Source organism: Heterocephalus glaber, unplaced genomic scaffold, assembly GCF_053883595.1.
Source record: "Heterocephalus glaber isolate CG9 unplaced genomic scaffold, H.glaber_assembly_v1.0 deba00001733, whole genome shotgun sequence".
Lineage (NCBI taxonomy): Eukaryota > Metazoa > Chordata > Mammalia > Rodentia > Bathyergidae > Heterocephalus > Heterocephalus glaber.
Genome location: NW_028258444.1, coordinates 1,718,556 through 1,741,148, shown reverse-complemented (window position 1 = coordinate 1,741,148; position 22,593 = coordinate 1,718,556). Strand labels below are relative to the sequence as shown.

General features: G+C 37.1%; 1 protein-coding gene across 15 annotated transcripts in view; it reads right to left on the bottom strand.

Annotated features, from left to right (window-relative positions):
- Ccdc91 (coiled-coil domain containing 91) overlaps positions 1 to 17,720 on the bottom strand; it is a 401,979-nt gene extending 384,259 nt beyond the window's left edge. For 11 of the 15 annotated variants that reach the window (XR_015446979.1, XR_015446977.1, XR_015446978.1 and 8 more), the window contains exons 1-2: positions 17,119 to 17,170; positions 7,040 to 7,136 (exon numbers count right to left, since the gene is read on the bottom strand). The gene's annotated coding sequence lies outside the window, so the exon portion shown is untranslated. Of the gene's footprint in view, positions 1 to 7,039; positions 7,137 to 17,118; positions 17,171 to 17,696 lie in introns of those variants that run through there. The other 4 variants (XM_087200271.1, XM_087200275.1, XM_087200272.1 and 1 more) reach the window with 4 other exon arrangements.
- Positions 17,721 to 22,593: the final 4,873 nt, after the last annotated feature.

Here is a 22,593-nt window from a genome sequence, read left to right as displayed (position 1 = left end):
TATGGAAAGAGTTCTGGTAAGAGATGATGAAGGAAGAAATTAAAAATAGCTTTGAAATGAGTTGCAGTCTTCCAGACCTCAGCATTGCTACACAATCACAATGGAAAGAATGTGTGGTAATTAACCAGCTTTGAATGCTAAAAGTATCCAAACAATCTTTCTTTTTTCCTACAAAGGTTTTATAAAAAAGGAAATCCTATAATGCTTACAATTACACCCTCTTTAAAAAAAGAAAGAAATTGAGTGCTCATATTCATGAGTCTCTCCTCTCTTATTTAAGCAGTATTTATTCAGCATAGGATTCCCTTTTGGTGTAGTTATGAAATCTTTTTTCCCAGTATATATGATTAACTTCTCAGCACTCAACACAGAATAGGGGCCTAATCCCTATTCTCCATAATCTAAAATGGAACTGTGATGAAAACAAAAGCTCAAACAATAGAAATAACATCTGAATTTTACCAAATACATTCAAGTCAAAGCAAACATTTGTCAATCATCACTACAGATTGTTGTTAAAATCTATATATTTGATAATACATGTACACTGCCTAATTCTGAGGACTTACCCTAAGAAATTCTCTATAAATTTTCCCTGTACTAATGTTGTAGCAAACTGAGTCCGGGAATGGAAGACACCCAGGAAGGCAGGAGGCAACATACAATTCTTTTATTATGTCCACAGACCTGACTGGGATCGCTCCCAAAGAAGTCGGGTCCAGAATATCAGCGGGCCAGCAGTTTTATAGGGTTGCAAGCAGGAGGTACAGAAGCAGAAGCACATTTTTTACATCTATGAGGCTTAATTTCATTGGAATTTCCCTGGGAATATAGCAAGCAGAGAAGCAGAATTTACACGGGGGGGGGGGGGGGGGGGCGCTTAGCAGGACTGTCTGAGTTTGTTACACTCTATGGTGAGAAATTACAGAAGTTGTCATGACTACTCAGGTATATTCTACAAAGAGCATAGTTAACCCATACTTGCTTAATAACAGTTAACTCATAGTTGTCCAATTTAGTTATTCTTTTTTAGAAATATACCCATAGGTCTAAAAATTCCCTTTCACTAGAACTTGGTGCCTTAAATATTTCATTATATTTTTCTATCTCCTTTCTATACAATACACATAGTAGTTTATTAAGTTGCCTTTGGGATATTGAGAAGAATATAAGCAAACTGTTAAGTAATCTACAAGGCCACCCTTGATAGATACTTTGATAATGAAATAGAGTAGGGTGGGGCAAAAGGATTGAAAGAGTGGGTGTGACCTGCTCATCATAGAGACCAAGAACACAGGCACAGAACAGTTTCCAAACCTTGCACCTGGGACCAATCAAAAAGTGCTATCTTCAATTCTTCATATACATCTGGCACAAAACTAAGGGGGCATTTGATAGGACATCTTAGATTTGTTATCAGGCCAAGTGAGTTTCTGATAGCACAACCAGCCCAAATGCCTTGTTTGCCTGGGAGGAGAAGCAATCTAGGAACTGGAGATGCAAAAGAGCACTGCCATTATCCTCCAAGGCACTGTGAGTCTGCTCAGGGGCCCACTCTTACTCTGCACAAAGCTACCATGATAAAAATAGCATGCTACTGGCAAAAAAAAAAAAACAGACTCAAAGATCAATGGAACTGAGTAAAAGATGCAGAAACAAATCTAAACACATTCAGCCACTTTACCTTTAACAAAGGGGCCAAATACCTTCACTGGAAGAAAGCCTGTTTAATAAATGGTGCTAGGAGAGAAACCACAAACAGCGTGAAGAGACAACCCTCAATGAGGGAAAAACTTTTTACCAGGTGTTCCTCAGACAAAGGTCTACTATCTAAAATCTATAAAGAATTTTAAAAAACAGGCCTCCCCCATTTAAAGACCCAATCCAAACACGGGCATCTGAAATGAACAACACTTCTCAGAAAAAGAAGTAGAAATAGCAAATAATATGGAAAAATGTTCAACATCATTGGTCACTGGAGAGATGCAAATGAAAACACTGAGATTCCACCTAACCCCAGAAAGAATGGCTGCTATCATGAAATCAACCAATAACAAATGCTGGCGGGGCTGTGGGAAAAAAGGAACCCTTCTCCACTGTTGGTGGAAGTGTAGACTGGTGCAACTACTGTGGAAATCAGCATGGAGATACCTCAAAGAACTAGAATTACAGGTCCCATTTGACCCCGCTATTTCCCTACTGGGGAATAAAAGAATCATACCACAGCAATATATGTGTGCCCATGTTCATAGTGGCACAGTATGTAATAGCTAAAACTTGGAAACAGCCCAATTGCCCATCAACTGGAGACTGGATAAAGAAAATGTGTTGTTTTTTTTAAATAAAATGAAGTACTACTCAGCCACAAAGAATGAGAAATTAGAGCTATTTATAGCTAAATGAATGCACATTGAGGCAACACTCAAATGAAATAAATAGAACACACATGTGTAAATACCAAATAGTTTCTCTGCTGTGAAAAACTAAAAGTGTAAATAAGGATCAAAAGGCATAACATATTGTGAAATAGGAAGGTCCAAAGGGGAAGGGGAAGTGGGAGGGATTGGGGAAAGGAAAGAAGGGAATGGAATTAATGAGAAAAATGAAAAAATAGAAACAAAGCCTTTGTAAATAGGGAGGGGTAGAGGGGTTCAAGGGAGGGCAGGGGAATGGGGAAAAAATAAGAAATAAGGTAGATTATGGAAAGGTACAAATTTCCAATGATGAATGTCATTACATTGTATACCTAAAATATACCAACAAAATTAATTAAATAAATGGTGCTAGGAAAACTAGATTTGCACATGCTGAAGATTAAACCTAGACCCATATCTCTCACCATGCACTAAACTAAAATCGAAATGGATCATTAAAATAGAAACAATCTGCTGGAAGATAAAATAGGTAAAACCCTTGAAGACATAGATGTAGGCAAAGACTATGAACAAAACTATGATTGCACAGGAAATATTACAAAGAATCAACAACTGAGAGCTCATCATATTAAAAAAACTTTTGCAAACTGTATTTCTTTTCCACCCTCAACAAATGTAAATCTTCACTGTCTTTTCCACATGTCTTATCCAGCCAGTTCTCTGTTCAGGACACCAAGAAACTGGAAGGAATTGCTCCAGGACCCCAAAACTAGTAACAGTAAGATAACCATACTTCATTTCCCATGCCTAATCACAGCCTGGTGTTATACTGAGAAACTAGTCAATTAATGTTATACAATTTTGTTAAGTGTTTTAGGGTTCTCAAGAGAAAGAGAACTAATAAGAGTGTGGGTGTGGGGGTGCGTAAATGGAGAACTAGCTGATGATAAGGAATTAGCTCACTCAAATATAGAGATAAGAACTCCCAAGATCTGCAGGCAGCAAGATGGAGAACCAGAAAAATTAGCAGTGTAGGCCTAAGAACTAGCAAAGTTGAGTGTGAGTTCCAGCCTGTGTTGGATTAACTAATGGTCAACTTGTAACACTCAGCTCAATTGAATCAGCATGGTTTTGGGCATGGAAGAACCACCTGAGGATTGTTGCTAATGGCATAAAAAGAGACCTGGAAGGAAAGATCACTGGCTGTTGATTTTCTTGCAGAACTTGCTGAGACTGGATTTTCTGATGTGAACTCAGCTGTTCTCAGAGAAGAAGGAGCTCGGGCCCTCGCTGTTGCTGGGATTGGCTGCGGTCCCTGTCAGGGGAGCTCTGATCTTCACCCTGAGCCTCACTTCTTGGCTCCAGTGCAGATCCCTCAGTCTGGTGGCACAGATCCTTCAGCCCGCCAGTGCAGGCTTTTTAGCTTCAACCACTGGCCTTTGGATCCTCTCTGTGCAGATTCTCCATAAGGACTTGCATGAGACATTGCCGTGGGCTCTAGGCCTCTAGCTGAACTCATGGACAATATTGCCTTGTGCTCTAGGCCTTCAACTGGACTTGTGAGGGACACTGCCTTGGGGTCTAGGCCCTTAGCTGGATCCTTTGGGTCTCTGGTATGTAGATAGATCTCTTACACTCCTCTGCATTTGACTTTTTGGGTGAATCTATAAAATAATCCTATAAATTATGTGTCTGGTATTAAATCTATTCTTGCAAACCCTGACTATAATACAGCCCAAGTATTAAAACCTGAGAACCAGAGGAGCCAAGAGTGCAATCCAAGTGCAGGAGGAGAGTGATGCCCCAGTCTAATTAGCAAGAGTGAGTTTCCTGACACAGTTTCCTTATTTTATTCAGATCCTCAATTGATTGGATAAGGACTACTCACATTAGGGAGGGCAATCTGCTTGACTGAGTCTATGGATTCAAATATTAATATCATCCAAACACCCTGCAGACACACCTGGAGTAATATTTGACCAAATGTTTGGATACCCCATGGCCCAGTCAACCTGACATATAAAATTAACCATTACAAGCCCACCCATTATCAACTTGACACCCATATGTATCTTCTTAAACCATAATCTCTAAATTAAAAAAATAACAAAGTCATAATTCTACCTCTTTGAGTGATGCTACTCTTCTTGGTACCTATGATGGAAACACTAAATACTGTACTTAAATACTAAGATATAAAGTCAAAATAGCTTATGTTACATAATGAGGAAACAAAAGGGCGAAGAAAAAAGTGAAAACAAAGACAATATACTTTATACATACATATTTATAACAAAATGAGAAAACACATACGACAATTATAGTTGTTTCTGTACCTGATCACTTGATCACAGTTGATCTTTATGGTTACCTTCTTCCACTACCCATTTTACATTCCCTTTGCCTTTAGGAAGCACTTCAGATAGTAATGCCTGTTTACCTAATGAGACAATCCTAACCTTCATTCCTGAAGGATTTGGGCCATAATAGTTCTGGCCTGAGTTGGGCTGTTGTAGTTTTCCAATGATCGTAATCACAGGTCATGGTAATATTAAGAGACATCCTGAGAACCCTCATGTGGTACAAATATATTGTTCCTTGCCTCCAATTTGGAATAGCAGTCCAATTTTTCCTTGATATAATCAATTACCCAAGTCAGCAACAGCAATTCTCTTCTTTTGCCTACTGATTCGGAGGCATTAGGTGTCCAAAGTGGTCAGAGGGACGTCTTAATTTAAAGTTTAATGAATCATTGTTGTGCCTCCTCATCCTCATCTGGACCTAAGACCTTTAGGCCAGCAAGGCATAAGATCACAGAACAAAAAGCCAAACTTTTGCTAGTGGGTCACTAGAAGTAATAGTCCCATTCCTATTTTCACAGCTTGATTCCTGGACCCATGAACCCTCCTAATGAAAGAACGGAACCATATACTGGATGCTCATTCAGACTATTTACAGCCTTCTGGGGAATCTTGCCCTAGCCTTTCAAAGAATGGTCACCCAAGGTGGTACTGTAACAGAGTCATAAATGGCTGTTCTACCATTCCTCCAAGCCAGGTACTTCTGGATGATAGGGAACATGGTAAAACCAGTGAATTTCGTAAGTAGGGGCCCACTGCCACATTTCTTTTGCTATAAAGTTCCTTTTCCAGAAGCAACGCTATGGAATACTATGATGGTAAGTAAGGCACTCTGTAAATCCATAGTGGTAGTTTTAGCAAAAGAATTGCATACAAGAAGGAAAACCCATATGTAAAATAAATGTCTATTCCAGTAAAAATAAAATGCTGTTCTTTTCATAATGAATCTAGCTGATCATCCTGGGGAATGGTGCCTTATCAGAAGCTCTTTGACAGCTGCTGTTGGCGGACTGGGTATTCAGCAGTTGCCACACCCAGGTCAGCCTTAGTGACTGGAGATTCTGGTGCTAACACATATGCAAATTGTATCCTTTCCAACATAACAACTGTTCATGAGCCCAGTGGATGATAGCAATCGTGGCAAGAAAAGAAGGTGACTGGTATCCATAAAACAGATCATCCTCTTTGTGCTGACTTCAGCCTTTGGTGAATGTAATTATCTTCATTATTTTTGTTGTTGTTTTGGGGGATGCCCATTCCAACATGTCTCTTCCCCAATATTTTAACCCCACATTCTCATAGGCAACAGTCATGTGACTCTTCTACAGCAGTGGAAAGTAATACCCTCAGTGATGATGCCCAGGTACTATAAAATGCTAAGCATCTTATTAAATAAAAGAAAAAAATCAATTAACTTCAATAACTAAGACAACAAATTCCATAAATACATATCTAGACATTTTCATCAAATCAAGAAAAAAACAAAAAAAACTGTGCTTCTGGTTGTCTTCTTTTATTGGGAAAAGTAACCAGAAAACCCAATTTCCTTAAGTAATACGTTCAGGACAGTAGAAAGTAAATGTTCTATACATGTTTCTTTACTTTTACTTTGCCCTTTCAGCATAATCATTCAGGCAATTTAACCTTTTAGCCATAACTCACAAATCTAAACTGAAAATTTCCTTTCTGTAAGTTCATCCAATTATATAATGACAAAATGACACAACAGCTAATAATGTTATATGCCTGAGGCATACTGCTTATTATCAGTAACAGTAGATTACATTCTACCTTATCAGATATCTTTCATTCAGTTGACAATTTTAACTTTTTTTTTTACATTTATAAATTCCTAACTACACCTTTCTAAAGAACATACAATAGTTTTTATCTTACGGAATGTTCACAGCATTTAGCAGATGCTTAATACTACTCAATGATTTTAATAGCCATGAGACATTTTTACATATGCCCCCAACTGACCTCTTATTTTAGGCTGTAATATATGTAGTTAATGTAGACATTTTCAAATGGTAGATTACAATTGGGGTAAGGTTGCATTAAAGAGAATCTGGACCATGAAAATATTACACACAGCATCAGCAGGAAGACTAGAATAAGAACCTCCAAAAATCTCCATAAAGCCCGAGCAGCAGTGGCACAAATGGTCAAAGTCAACATTTTCAGAATTTTAAAAATAGATCAAAGGTTTGTAACAACGTAGAGGTACATTTTCAAGAAAAAATGGCTAAATCTAAGTAAATACAGCAAGCTTTCTGACAGTTTAATGTGTCTTATCCTTACCTTCTTCTCCCCAGCACCAATAAACTGTCCTGAAAACCAACAGGTTCAAAATTGTGAAGAAATCCAACAGCCTTGCAGCCACAAGAACAGAATGGAGCTGAAACACAAAGAAAAAAGAATGAACAAAAATGAAGAGTATGAGAAACTACGGGAAACCAACAAACAGGCATATCAATACATGCACAAGGAGAGTACCGGAAAAAGAGGACAAAAAGAGGCACAAAGAATAAAGAATCATGCCAGAAAACTTCCCGGATTTGATGAAAAATACTAATCTATATGCAAGAAGCTCAAAATATTCCAAATAGAGTAGTCTGAAATAGTTCCACACATGACACATCATAGCTACACTTTTGAAAGAAAAAGACCAGATCCTGAAAGCAGAAAGACAGATGCAACTCATCACAAACAAGGGATAAGATTTTACACCTGAAGCAAGCCAAAGTGGCACATACATGCCTGGGAGGACACATCATAGCTACACTTTTGAAAGAAAAAGACCAGATCCTAAAAGCAGAAAGACAGATGCAACTCATCACAAACAAGGGATAAGATTTTACACCTGAAGCAAGCCAAAGTGGCACATACATGCCTGGGAGGCACTCTGGGAGGCTGAGGCAGGAGGACTGCCAAGTTTGAGTCTCATCTAAGCAACTTAGCAAGACCCTATCTTAAAATAAATTTTTAGAAGAAAAAAATTTTTAAATAAAAGGCCTGGGTATGTAGCTTGGTGCAAAAGTCTTGAGTTGAAACTCCAGTACAGGGGGGCAAAAAAGAGCCTCACAAAAAACCATGAGGTCAGAAGACAGAAGGATGACACGTTCAAAGTCCTAAAAGAAAAAGGCTATTAACTAAGAATTCTAAATTCTGCAAAACAAATTTTGAATATGGAGAAGAAATTAAGACTTTCCAAGATAAACAAAAACAAAGAGGATATTGATGTACCACTAGCAGGTCTTTCCTAGAAGACATACAAATAGGGGGAATCCTTCCGGCTGAAAGGACAACAGGCAATACATGAATCTACATAAAGATATTAAAAGGACTGGTAAAAATAACTAGATAGGTGAATATAAAAAGACAATATAAATGTATATTTCTTTGTGACTCTTTTCTCCTAACTTAAAAAGAAAACTGCCTGAATCAAAAATTATAACTGTGTACCAGTGGTCATATAATGTAAAAAGTGAAATATCTATAATTATAGAACAAAAGAAGAGGAGGGAATGAAACCATATGGGAGTTAAATTTTTATTAATTTTCGGCCAGGGATTTAGCTCAGTGGTTCCACTGCCTGTCCTGCAAGCACAAGGACCCGAGTTTGATCCCCGGTACCAAAAAAAAAAAAAAGTTTTATTAACTTTAAATTAGAATTAATCCAAACTAGATTGGTATACATTGAGATATTGTTTGTGATCCCCAAGGCAATTACTAAGAAATTAACTTTTTAAGCATGTAGTAAAAAGAACACATGAATTGCAATGGTATACAGTCTATTGCAAAAGAAGCTGGAGAAAGGGCTAGGGATTTAGCTCAGTGGTTCCGCTGCCTGCCTCACAAGTGCAAGGACCCAAGTTCAATCCCTGGTACCAAAAAAAAGCCAGAGAAGGCTATATTAGAGAAATTAAGGGACAAGAACAAATACACACGAGACATACAGACCACAAAAAGACAGCAGAGCAAATTTTACAGGTAATTACATTAATTGTAAATAGAAAGGCAGGAATTAGTAGTATGGTTTAAAAGGATAAATTAATAAATCTTTTCTGTATAACAGACAATAGATAAGACTTAAAACAGCAAAATATCTCCTAAAAACTATCACCAATTGTTAAACGTTCTTCCCACTCAGAATAGAAATACTCATGACTCAGCGTGGTCCTTTTAATGCCACTCAGCTTCAGTAAACTTGTTTTTCATGCTCGATTTGAGCAAACTGAACAAAAAGTATAATCTCATTTTGCCTCTACTAAATTCATCACTAAAATAATTAACTTTTAATCACCATTTTTACTGATTTCTAAGCATACACTTTTTAAAAATATTCATGTAAACTCCCATCTATCAGTGAAGCATATTAATGAAACACATTAATGTACCTTGATGAAGTATTCTTTACTAAAGTTGAACTAATTTAAAATTAGAAATAATGACAGACTTAATAGAACATAAACCTGAGTAAACATTTTGAAAGTACTGAAACCTTCTAATGCTAATGTGTCACCCTTCTTAGTGAGTTTATTCTAAGCATTACAATCAGTACAGTCAAAACAAGCACACAAAATACAAAACACCTGAAGGCACTTGACACTGGCAGAGTGCCGATGGCTGAAGCAGACTCAGAGAGACCTGTGATCCAAGTCTAGTCCTTCCTTCCATTTACTATTAATACAGCCCAAGGTGAGTTTGTTCATTTGCCAGAGACTCAGTTTCCTCACTTAGGAAATGAGAAAATTGCTACTACCAAAAGTAGTGGCTAGAATTAAAATCAAAAACAGCATACCTAAAGGATTTTACATGATACTAGGTGAAAAGATTACTGTAATTCTAGAAGCAGAGTAGGTATATTAATTATACAGAATGCATCAGGAAGCCAGACAATGGCTTAATCCTACAGTCCCAGCACGCTGAGAGGCTAAGGCAGTAGGACCGCAAGTTCCAGCCCAACGCAGGGAACTTAAGTGACTTAGCAAACCCTGTCTCAAAATAAAAAGTGTGCTGGAAATGTTCAGAGAAATGGCCCTGGGTTCAATTCCCAGTGACTCAAAAAAAAGCATCAGAAATTCTATCTAGATCAGTAGCAACAAAGTGCACAGAAAAATCATTCAAATAACTCAAGACTCTAAAAGTGCAAAATAAATGGCTTGAACTAGATAATCCCTAAGGAAGGCTGAGTTTCTGAAATTCAACAATTCTTAACATGTGTCTTGGTTACTTTTCTCGTTACTGAGACAAAAATACCTGAACCCAAAGTTAAAGAAGGAAAGGTTCATTTGGCTCACAGTTAATAGAGGTTTTAGTTCCTACTTAACTAGCTCCAAGGCAGGGTGGCATGGCAGAGGGGCATTGCAGAAGAGAAATGGTTCATGGCAGGAAGAAAGGCAGCAAGCTATAAGTGGCAAGCAAGAACACTAGCCCTCTCTCTGTCCTTTATGTTTTATCCAGGCACATTCATGCGGGGGGGGGGGGGGCACCCTCAATCCTACCCAGAATTATGCCAAACTTAATCAATGGACTAATGCAGTAATCACACACCCCTGATCCCAGCATCACACACTAAATTCCAGTATCATACATTCCAGCTCCAGCCACCTCTGACAAGCTCCTCTTATGAGGCTTTGTGGGGACTTGTAGATATAAGCCATATCATGTTACCCCAAAAGCCAATGATACTGATTCAAAAATTTGTTTCATAAATATTCTAGACAACCAATTCCAAGAACACCAAATGAAACTAAGACACAGTGCATATTAAGAACCTGAAAAAAAAACTTCATATGCTGTAAGGGACAACCTCATTTTGAAAAGTAATTAAATGATATTATAGCCATGTGACACAGCAGCCCATAACCATTACAGATCAACTTCTCAAAAAAAATTCATGATGTAGTAATTACTTATAATGTGATGCTGAGTGAAAGGGTCAAAATTCAAAACAAAGTTACAATTTTGTCTTTATAAATGTTTGCAAAAGAAAAAAAAGGAAATCCCATCAAAATGTAAGCATTTCTCTTCAAAATAATGGAAGAGTAAAATTGTACCATAATCAACTATAATTTCTACAATCAAAAAAGCAACATTAATTTATGACTAAGCTTTAAAAACTCTAAGCAAAAAGGAGTCCAACTGAACTACTTCAGTCTATAAAATACCAACAGCCAACTACTCAATAGTAACATACATGCCTTCTCTACTAAAATGAAAAACAAGGCAAGAATGTCTGTTCTGATTTGTCTTATTCAAATAAGTAGAGACCCTAACCAGGGCAATGAGACAAAATAATGAAATCAAATACATGGGACAATATGAAGTAAAGCTGTCTCTTGGCAGACAACATGATTACCAATGTAGAAAATCCTGAAAATATCTACAAATCTACTAAAACAAGTGAGTTTAGTAAGGCTGTCTGATTCAAGGGCAATAGGAAAACATCAATGTATGTAAACAACTGAGAATTAAAACTCTTAAGGTTATCATTTAAACAGCACCAAATAACATAAAACACATATGTAATGTAACAAAATGTGTGCAGATTTTTAGCTGAAAGCATAAAAACCCTGAAGGAAATGATCTATAACTTTTAACACAATCCTAATCAAAATCTCACAGTGCTTTTATAAAAAAAATAGGTAAGTTCCTTTTATAACTTACATAGAAACAAAAGAAGCTAGAAAATCTAAATTTGACAAATGACAACAGGACTGAGCCTTCCTGATTTCAAGAAATATTATACAGCTACAGTTTTAATAAAGAGCATATGGTTTTCCAAAATGTGAAAAAACAGAATGATGGAACAGAATAGGGAATTCAGGAATAGATCCACACATATAGACTTGATGAATTTTTGACAATAGTGCACAAGACATCTAATGAGAAAAAAATAGTAGGAATAATCTTTTCATCAAATGACAATGCGAGAATTGGACATTCATAAAAAGAGAGAGAACTTTAACCCAAACTTCATGTCATATGCAAATATTAACTCACAATGGATCAAAACTTAAATGTACAATCCAAAACTTAAAATTCCAGGAGAAAATATATGGGAAAAAAAAAAAACTTGCAACCTTGGGTTAGGTGAAATAGTGGGGATACAGAAAGAAAAGCATTTTTTTTTAAATACTGATGAACTAGAAATCATCAAAATTAAAAACAGTGGCTCCTTGAAATTCACTGTTAAGAAAATGAAGGGCCAAGGATTTAGCTCAGGGGAACTGCACCTGCCACACAAGCGCAAGGTCCTGAGTTTGATCCTCAAAAATACAAAATACAAAGCACAGACTCAAAGAAAATATATTTTTAACTTTTTATTAGTACAAATTTGCAATATATCTTTACATTCATCTTATGGAGCAGATATATGTACTTAACATAACTTTTTATTCCACTTCCCTTTAACTTCCTCCTCTCTCCGTCTCTAGATCCCTTTCCTCAAATTTTTTTTTAGTTCATGTTTGCAATACATAATGATTACATCCATTTCCGGTAATTGGTACATGTACATAATACAACTTAATTCTTTTTACATCCCTTCCCTTACTTCCCTAACCACCACCTCCTAACCTCTTGGTCCTTTTCCAACTTGCAATAGATATAATTCTAGGTTTTGCACTTTCATTTTGCTGTTTATTTATATTTTGGGTTTCTCATATAAAAGAAAACCTGCAATATTTAAGCTTGTGTGTCTGATTTATTTTACTTAAAATTATGGTCTTGAGGTGCATTCATTTTTCCTACAAATGACTCCAATTTGTCTTTACAGCATAGTATTCCACTGTACATAAATACATTTTCTTTTTCCATTCATCTGCTGATGAACATATAGGCTGCTTCCAAAATTTAGCTATTCTGAACTGTGCTGCAATAAACATGGGTAAGCATGTATCACTGTAATATGTCTTTAATTCAGAAAGATACCTAGTAGGGGAATAGCTGAATTGAATGGAATTTCTAGTTTTAGTTTTTTGAGGAATCTCCACACTGATTTCCACAGTGATCCATAGTTTACATTCCCAACAAGAACACAGAAGCCCTCCCCCACAACCTGCAGCCTCATCATCATTTATCATTATTTGGTTTCTTAATAATTGTCATTCTTTCTGGAGTAAGATGTAACCTCAGTATTATTTTAATTTGCATTTTTTCAGCAATATTGAACATTTTTTCATGTACTTATTGGCCATTTTCTTTTTCTTTTCTTTTTTTGGTACTGTTTTCTTATGGCCTTCATCTGAGCAGTGTTTATTCATTTCACTTACTCATTTTTTAATTCTATCTTTTATTTTGGGAGCTCCAATTTCTTTCAATTCTTTCTTACATATTCAGGATGTTAGTCTTCTGTCCAAGGAATATCAGGAAAAAAAATTTTCCATTCCTTATGTTGTCTTTTCACTCTTTTGTTTACTTCCTTTGCTATGCAGAACCTTTTTAATTTGCTTTGTTTACATTTGTTGTTATTTCTTATGCAATTACAGATCTGTTCGGAAAGTCTTTGCCTATATTGATGACTCCAACAGTTTTACCTATTTTATCTTCCAGCATTTTAAATGCTTTTGTTTTAACATTTAGATCTTTGAACCATTTTGATTTTAGTTTAATACAAGGTAAGAGATACAGGTCTCACTTCAATCTTCCTCATGTGGATAGCCAGTTTTCCCAGCACCATTTACTGAAAAGGCTATCTTTCCTCCAAGCCATACTTTTGGCCCCTTTGTCAAAATCAGGTGGCTGAATGTGCCTGGGTTGTTTCTGCATCTTCTATCTGCGCCATTGAGCCACAATGTCTGTTTTTTGTGCCAGTACTACGTGTTTTCATCACTGTAGCTTTGTAATGTAACTTGAAATTCAGGATTATGATGCTTCAAGCAAGGACAAAAATCACATGATCATCTCAACAGATGCAGAAATGGCTTTTCACATTCATGATAAAAACCCTGAAGAAAATAGGTATTGAAGGTCCTTATGTCAATCTGGTAGAAGCCATTTATGACAAACCAATAGCCAATATATTAAAGGGAGAAAAACTGAAAGCTTGCCCTCTAAAACCAGGAACAAGACATGGATGTCCACTACTGCCACTCCTGTTCAATACTGTACTCAAAACATTAGCCAAAAAAGTCAGCAAGAACAATAAAAGGAACACAGACAGGAAAAGAAGTCAAATTATCATTATTTAAAAATGTCATAATCCTTTAGAGAAGACCCCAAAAATTCCACCAAAAGACTCTAGAATAATCAAATTCAAGCAGGATACGAAATAAACACAAAAATCAATAGTATTTCTGTACACCAATCACGAAGCCACAAGAAGGAAATTAGGAAAACAATATCATTCACACTAGCATCAAGAAAAATTAATTATTTAGGAATTAACCTAACTATGGAAGTGAAAGACCTCTCAACAAAAACTACAATACTCTGAAATTGAAGGAAATTGAAGAGGACATCAGAATGAATAGACATCCCCTATTCCTGGTTCCTGGCTGTTACGGTTTGTGTCTAGATGTCCCCCAAAGCCTCAAGTGGTCAAAGACTATTTCAGAGGTCGCTGAATCTAGAGTGTGTCATTGATTCAAGGTGGGGCTAGGCCCAAGGAAACTAAGATTATAGGCGTGAGTGCGCTCCCCAAATCTGAAAAAGACAAAGGGGCAGAAAGACGCCTTTAGCTTCTCTTGCTGCTTTTGGGGCTACGAACTGTTTCTCCTCTGTGACACTCCTCTGCCATGTGCCACTCTGCCTTGGAGCCAGCTAATTAGGGACTGAAACCTCTACAAACTGTGAGTTAAATAAAATCTTTCCCCTTTAATTTTGGGTGCTGGGTGTTTTATCTCAGCAATCAGAAAAAAGTAACTAACACTTTGGCTGGCCAAACCTACATTGTCAAATGGCCATACTTTCAAAACTGAAATGCAGATTTTATGCAATCTCAATCAAAATACCAACAGCATTCCTAAGCTAAAGAAATCAATCCTAAAATTAATAAAGAACCAGAAGAGCCTCAGAATAGCAAAAGCAACCCTAGGTAACAAAATCAAAGAAAATATTTTTAAACATCTATATGATAAAATATTTGTATCCTGACTGTATAAAACACTTATTGCCCAATAATTTTAGAAAACCACAGTAAAAAATGACAAAATCTGAACAGACACTTCAAAGACACACTTGGCAACTAATAGCACAGGGAAGTATGTTCAACATACTAGTCAGCAGAAAAATACAAATTAAAGTATCAATGAGTTATCACTAAATACCTATTAGAATATCTAACATTAAAAATAAATGACACATGTGGACTAGGATATGGAACAACTAGAACCAGCACACATTACTGGTGGGAGTACAAAATGAAACAGCTACACTGGAAAACAGTCAGTAATCTCATACTAAGTTAAACATGCACTTGCCATGTGGCCCAATAACCCTACTTCTAGATGTTTAACCAAAAAAAAGAAAACATGCATCTACATGAATGTACACACATGTACACTAATGTACAATGAATTGCACAAATTACAAAGCTTGCATGTGAATATTTATAGCAAGTTCATTCCTAAATGCCAAAAGCAAAATGTCCATCAAATGATGATGATAGTGACACATTCACACAATGAAATACTACACAGCAATTTAAAAAAAAGCAAAGTACTGAAAAGGACTAAATGAAAGTGACCAGAAACAAAAGTCTGCATACTATATGTTTCCCTTTATATATCCCAGTAATAGGAAAGCTATAGACAAAGAATAGATTAGTGGATGCCAAAAGTGATGGGTAAAGGGGAGAACTTTTTGAAATGATGCAAATGTTGTCTGGATTGTGATGTGCTTACATGATCACGCACTTGTCAGTTTACACAATGATATACCAAAATTACTTTTAATCTGTTTTAAGTTATACCTCAATACCCAAATTTTAAAAACACCACCAATTTAAATGAGCTAAACTCAGTTTACTGTGTGTGGGAGTGAAGCATGGAGGAATAGTGAGGAAGAGAAAAACCCTTAAAATTACAAACCTAAAGAAACAATGTATCAGTATATAAGAAATATACATTAATAAACAGTTAATTTGAATAGAGTTCCCTTTTAAGAGTTCTCATTGCAGAGAAAGTTGGACAACTGATGTGCCTTCACAACAGGCTGACAAAGAGGACATAGTGCTTATAAGCTACAGTTTGCACACAACTTACCTGAACACTTCTCTTCCATTTTACTAAAGGGAAACATCTCATCCACCTCGATCAACACTGACTTGTGCTATCCAGAGGAAGATATTAAACCTTCAAATGGCTCTTTATTCATATCAATTCTAGATATTTCTCAAATCTTGTAACACCTTAAAAATATGTACCTTATTAGGCAAATTCCTGTGTATTCATTTAAGCTTTACACAAGCTGTTAACCATCTATTTTCTCGGACACCAAAAAGTGATGTGCCTGTGACGATTTTTTTAAGCAGTTTCTCTTTGTCAAGTATTAACATGACCAAAAAAAGGAAAAATGTCTCCAAAGTTTTGATACAATCATTCCAATTAGGAAACACATTTTTCATTAAATAAAAGTTAAGAAGTTTTTACTTTCATCACTTTTAATGTTTATTCCATTCAACTTATATTGTTGCTAGGAAACCACTTCACAGAAAGATTTCCCAGCCCACAGAACCACCTCCTAACCAGAGTGAAGTTAACAAACTTTGTAACCCGGGCAATTCACCACACACTACACTGGTCAGAGGCAGCACACAGGTACCATGGGCCTGCCATCCACCTGGTTCCATTTATTTAAAAGGTACAGTACAACCCACCCCCTTAACGCTACAGGAACTGTAAAGGGGATGACCCAAATGCAGAGCACTGCAGTGGCGAATTTATTGTCAGTCTCTCTCACTCCACCCATCAAAATAGTGGGAGGTTTCCTGCCTTAAATCGTGAGGTGAAATGTTGGCCCAACCCAACCACTGCATCAAGCAGTAGGTAAGGCTGCCTCCCAACAAGCCATCGGCAATTGCACCCGGATCAACATTTGGGCAGGAAAACGGCCTCGGCGTGTGCGCGGTGGCGGGCAGAGAGTCGAGAGTCACCCGTGGCCGGGCTCTGCCGTCTCGTCCTGGACGTCGAAGAATGACTGGCGCTTTACAGCGCGGCTCCGCACCAGCGGGACGACCCTCCTGCGGGGACAGCCTGGGCCGTCCCTGGCCCGCCTGGGGCATAGGAGGCGGGGACGCTGACCAGGCGCGGCGGGCCGCACGTGCGCCCGGAGACAGCGAAACAAGTGAATGCGAACGCGCGACTTCCCACGCCCCAGCGGCCAGGTCACGCGGCCGGGCCTTCCGGCCCGGCCCGGAGGGCGGCGTAATTTACCTGCTCCCGCCGCGCCGCCCACACCCGGCACGCCGACCGCGCCGCACGGGACGCGACCCCGCCGCGCAGCCTGTGGCCTCCAGAACCTAATCCGGAGCTGCACACCACCCGCCCGCCTGCACCTCTGACCCCGGAAGTGGTTTCCGCAAGCCCCGCCCAGGCCTGCGCGGCCTTCAGGCGCTCGCGATCGTCACGTGGCTGGGCTGAGGCTTCTCGGGAGCTGTGGACCTTGCGGGGTTCCTCCAGAAGGAGGTGACCTGGACTTACACTGCTTCCACCTGCTGGGTGGCCTCCGCCAGTTATAGCCCTCATCCCTCGCAAATGGCAGGCCTGTTTCTGTGCCTAACCAGTTCAAAAATCAACCATCCGCCCAATGAGAAGGTCTTTCTGCTCTGAGACTGCCTGTAAGACTCACCTCCAAGCAGGGTTCAAGGAAGATGGGAAAGAGGAGAGTGCCGGACGTGTAGGAAGTGTTTGAGAAACAGTGGCTGACCAGACACGAGCACCTCTCATCTCGTGTCTCAGTCCTCAAGCATCAGCGAGGGCAGAAGCTAAGAGATGCACCAACCACTGCTTACCTCCAAGAACTGCGCTGAGACTTTTGTTCTTGTCCTCAACTCCAGATCACTACTGTTCATATGCTATATCTTGTTACAGAGACAGCTTATGCCCAACTGCCAAGCCACACCTTTTTTGTAGGCCTTCCAAAAAATATCACATGGACAGCTATTTACAACAGTATTTGAAAGGAAGAACTTAGGCTTTTTGTGTCTGCTCCAGACTGTCAGTTAACTATTAGATAAAAATAGTCAACAGACAGCCCATTTGTTAAAAGATTCTTCCACTTTTACCACAAGAGGAATTAGAGAACATTCATATAACAGTTTTTCATATAACAATGTATGTCATTTACCCAGTATTAGATCAAGTTGTAATAAACCAAGAATGAACAAGTTAAAGGTCTTTGCCTTCAAGAAGCTTAACCTCTAGTAACCAGGACAGTGAGCATAATCTCTGGAGTTACCACATTAGTTGTATAAAGGGCGTTCTTCTACAACATGTAAATTATTTTTCTCTTCTTTCGGTTGAACACAGTTTACTCAAATCTAATTTCTGCTCTGTACTGAAAGTGAAAAATATTAGCAAGATCCAGATAAGCCTCCAATAAATGCAGACCTAACCCTTTAAAGAACAGTTTCAATATTGAGCATACACCCTTCTTTGTGTGTACAAAAAAATATATCTCTGTTCTAGAAAATATCCTTTCTTACAAAGATTTGATTACCTATTAGACCAATTTTCACTTTGTTTACCTTTTTTCTTTTCTTCTGTTTGTTCTTCCCTGTATCTATTTTCTGCCACTATTTACTCCTTAATGGGAGCTCCTGTTTCACATTTTTTTTTCCTGTGTCACTTTTATCCTCTCCTCAAATGCCATTACTTAATTTTCAATGTTTGCATTTTTCATTTGCTGGCTTCCCACATCCTCTACCTCTACTAATGTAACTACTAAGCTTTATGAATCTCTAGATAGCTAGGAAATATTATGTTATTTCTGTTTAATACTGTTCTATTGTTAGTAGAGGCAAAGTTGATCCATTTGATAGATATTTACTGTAGATCAGTAGTATAAAAATATCTTTGTGTTCATACTCTAATATCTCTTTTCTATGGTTAAGGGTGGTACTTTATTAGTCTTTAGAGCTTGTCAATATTGTTTGTGTTTGACACTTTAACTGATGCTGATTTTATCACTATAACTAAGATGACATTATTTTTACTACTAATTGGTTTTCATGAGATGCCAATATCTGGATTGTGTTTGAGTCATTAACAATACTGTGGTCCATTCTTGGAGAACTGAATACTGGGCCAAATATACTGCAGCCTTCCATCCCAAGTAAATGGAAGTGGTTGAATCTTGGGGCAGAGTTAAAGGCCAGTAGTTAACCATGCCCAGAGGACACCACTGAAAAGTGGACCTTAGCTAAAGAGGTCTTGATACGGAAAAGTTTTAGATAACTTAATAGATTGAATATAGAAGTAGTTGTAGAAGCAAAATAAGTAATGTGTTCTTTTAAGATTTGCTTTTCCCATAACTCCTTGTTTAAGGTGAGGATTATCTGATTCTAACCAGTAACTTCATTAACCTAACAAAGTTACCATGCCAGGATGAATCTACAATGTATATGGCCTATCTTGTGCCTGTGACTTGTAAATAGGAATTGGAACTGTATTTACACATCAAAGACCACTAGGGATGAGATAATGGCTAAAAAGGATATAAAAAGGGAAATGCTGACAAAGGGGGTGCAGATACTGACCAGACTGGTTTCTTGGCATTCCCACCCACTTGCGAGAAGAAATTTTATTATTTTATCGGAATTCTGTGTCTCTGTATTTCTTTCCGAGATTTCTGCAGTAGTCTCCATATGAGAAACAATGCTTTCCACTATAATTAACCTGCAAGCCTCAAGACAAAAACAAAAATATACAAACGTGAAGACACACCAATAAAATGCACCCCAAAACTCCCAGATACCCCAAAGCTGATCCATGTAGCATTGAAGGAGAGAAAGCTAAAGCCCACAGACCCATATTATCTAAAATTATAACAGGGGAGATAACAAAGCAGATCAATAAGACATTTGGCAAACTCACAGAAGATGTAACCAAGGATATTAAACAATTTTTAAAATCAAAATAAAATGATCAGCAAATCTTAAAAAGACACTAATAAAAAGACAGAAGAATTAAACAAAATATTATAAAACATGCGTAGAAAACAAAACAGCATAGAAAAGAATTAGGACCCATGAAAAAGTTCCAAATTGAAATTCACAAGATTAAAAATTCTTTCAAAAATATGGACAACAGAAATGACGATTGTAAGGATGGTGTCAGAAGTAGAAGAAAGGGCTGTTATCAGTGACTAATTTTTTACAGATACCTTAATGAGAGAACATGAAAAATTTATCCAACGGCTCCTAGATGACACAAATCTAAGATAGAAATTATTGAGAAATCAGAAGATAGCACAAATGCCATAAAAACCCTTTTTACAGAAATTTTTCCAAATACAGGAAAAGAATTTAACATACACTTAACTGAGGTATATAGAACCCCAAAATAACCACATATAGAAAAGAACATCTCCCCATCACATCTTCAAAATCCTGGAAGTACAACACATAAAGAGAATCCTAAAAGCAATTGGCAAAAAACAATGAATCACTTATAGAGGAAAACCTATTAGAATTACAGCAGACTTTTCAACACAAGCCTTAAATATTGGGAGAGGAAAGTATTTCAAGCCCTAAAAGAAAACTATCTTCAAACCTGGTTTGGATATCAGTCTGCTGATATATCCTACAAAACTGTGTTTCAAAACTAATGGAGAAATGAGACTGTTTCATAATAAAGATCACCTTAAGAAATTAATGACCACCAAACCAGAACTTCAAAAAACTCCTGATGCTATCCTAGAAAAAAGACAACAAAGCCTACAATGTCAAAATGTCTAAGAGAATTAATATACTGGGCAGGGTGACCAGGAAAGCATTAGGAAGAAGGTATAACCAACAAGAAAATAATGCAGCAACAAGATAACTCAATACTTTTCAGTAATAATTCTCAATGTGCATGGGCTCGGTTCCCCAATCAAAAGTCACAGACTGACAGATTGAATCAAGAAACAAAATCCAGTGGTGTGTTTTATACAAGAAACACATTTAAACCAAAAAGAAACTCATGGACTAAAAATCAAAAGATGGAAAACAATATTCCATGCTATAGGAACCCCACAAAAAGCAGGTGTGCTTAACCTACATTCAGACAAAGTGAACTGTAAATGAGAACTGATCAAAAGACACAAAGGAGGTCACTATATATTGGTAAAGGAAACAATCCAACAAGAAGAGATAACAATTACAGTGGTACCTCAGTTCAGAAACTTAATTTTTCTGTGTTTTGGAAAAGATGGCCATATTTGTGTTTGCCTGAGAAAAGACAGCTGTAATTGTGTTTATCACCCAATGCAGAGTTTGCAAACAAAAATAAAATTTTGCCAAGTGCTTCTGTTTGTGAACCAAATGGTTTGCAAACAAAGGCATTGGTGAACAGAGGTAACACTGTATTAACACACATGCACTGAACAATGATGCAGCCAACATCATAAAACAACGATGATGGTATAGAAGACCAGATAAGCATACATACAATTATAGTGAAGAATTTCATTACCCCACTATAACAAATAGATCAACTAGCAAAAAATCAATAAAGAAATGTCAGAGTTGAACTAAACATTGGAAAAAATGGACTTAATAGACATCTAAAAAGTGTTCCACCCAACAACAGAATAAACATTATTTTCAGCAACATATAGAACTTTCTTCAAAATAGACCAAATACTGACCAGTAAGGCAACTTAAAGTAAATGTAAAAGAATTGAAATTCTACCATACATATTATCAAATCCTATCTCAATGAAGTTAGAAATTGATGACAAAATAAAACAAATTATAGAAATGCATGGAAACTAAACAATACATTCTTTAAAAAAAACACCAGGATACAGAAATAAAACATTTTCTAGAATTGGATGATAATGTCAGTACAACACTCCAGAATTTATGTGACACAATGAAAGCCAACATAAGAGAGAAATTGATAGCTGTGATGCCCACATCAGAAAAACTGAGCAAGTCTAAATAATAACAATGCATTTCAATGTCCAAGAAAAACAAGAAAATCCAAAACCAGAACTAGTATAAAGAAGGAAATTATAATTGAGAAGAAATCAATGAAATTGAGACCAAAAAAATTGCAAAGAATTAAGGAAACAAAGAGTTGGTTCCTTGAAACAAGAAACAAAATAGACAAATCCTTAGCCAATCTAGCCCCCCCAAAAAGGAGTGAAAAGACCCAAATCAATACTATTAGAAAAGAAAAATGTACTATCACAACAGACACTGCTGAAATCTAGAAGATTATTAACAACTACTTTCCAAACCTGTAGCCAATAAATTGGAGGATTCAGAAGAAATAGATTTGTAGATACATAGGAATTACCAAAATTGAACCAGGAAAATTTAAAACTGCTGAATAATACAATAATAGGCAAGGAAATTGAAGGATTAATTAAGAAAGAAAACCTACCAAATAAAAGAAGTTCATGTTTAGATGGGTTCATAGCTGAATTTGAAAAAAGCTTCAGAGAACCTCTAACATCAATACTCCTCGAGCCCTTTAATGAAATTAAAGGAGGACAACTCCAAAAGTCATTCCTGGAAGCTACTGTTACCCTAATTCCAAAACTAGACAAGGATCCAACTAATCTCTTTAATGAATATAGATATGAAAATCCTCACCAAGATACTGGCAAACATAATGCAACAAATCATCATAAAGATCATACATAATGACCAAATAGGCTTCATTCCAGGGATAAAAGAATAGCTCAAGATCTGTAAA